Genomic DNA, 1,165 nt, shown 5'->3' on the forward strand with positions numbered 1-1,165 from the left:
TCCCCTTGGGGTGCTCCTGTTTTATTTGTGAAGAAGAAAGATGGGAGCTTTCGGATGTGCATAGACTACAGGCAATTGAATAAAGTAACTATTAAGAACAAGTATCCTCTTCCTCGCATTGATGATTTGTTCGATCAGTTACAAGGTGCTTGTACCTTCTCAAAAATCGATTTGAGGTCTGGTTATCATCAACTGAAAATACGAGCAACGGATGTGCCAAAGACTGCTTTTCGGACCAGGTATGGGCATTATGAATTCTTGGTAATGTCCTTTGGACTAACGAATGCCCCTGCGGCGTTCATGAGCCTCATGAACGGGATTTTTAAGCCATATCTGGACCTCTTTGTTATTGTGTTTATTGACGATATACTAGTATACTCAAAGAGCAGGAAAGAACATGAGGAGCACTTGAGGATTGTGTTGGAAATGTTGGGGGAGAAAAGGCTTTATGCCAAATTCTCCAAGTGTGAGTTTTGGCTAGATTCCGTGTCCTTCTTGGGGCACGTAGTTTCTAAGGATGGAGTGATGGTGGATCCTTCCAAGATAGAAGTGGTGAAGAATTGGGTAAGACCCACTAATGTTACAGAGGTAAGAAGCTTTGTTGGTTTAGCAAGCTACTACCGTCGATTTGTCAAGGGGTTTTTCTTCGGTTGCCTCCCAACTGACAAATTTGACTAAGCAGAATGTTCCATTTGTATGGTCGGATGAATGTGAAGAAAGCTTCCAGAATCTCAAGACCTTGTTGACTACTGCACCAATTCTTACCTTGCCAGTGGAAGGCAAGAATTTTATTGTTTATTGTGATGCATCCTATTCTGGTTTGGGTGCAGTGCTAATGCAAGAGAAGAATGTAATTGCTTATGCTTCGAGGCAATTAAAGGTGCATGAACGTAATTATCCGACCCACGATTTGGAGTTGGCTGCGGTAGTGTTTGCATTAAAGCAATGGAGACACTATCTATATGGGGTTAAGTGTGAAGTCTATACGGATCATCGTAGTTTACAGTATGTCTTTACTCAGAAAGAATTGAATTTGAGACAAAGGAGATGGATGGAACTACTGAAGGACTATGATATCACTATCCTATATCATCCGGGAAAAGCTAATGTTGTGGCAGATGCCTTAAGTAGAAAGGCAGGAAGCATGGGGAGTCTAGCTCACTTG

Source organism: Solanum pennellii, chromosome 2 (genome assembly GCF_001406875.1).
Source record: "Solanum pennellii chromosome 2, SPENNV200".
NCBI classification, from domain to species: domain Eukaryota; kingdom Viridiplantae; phylum Streptophyta; class Magnoliopsida; order Solanales; family Solanaceae; genus Solanum; species Solanum pennellii.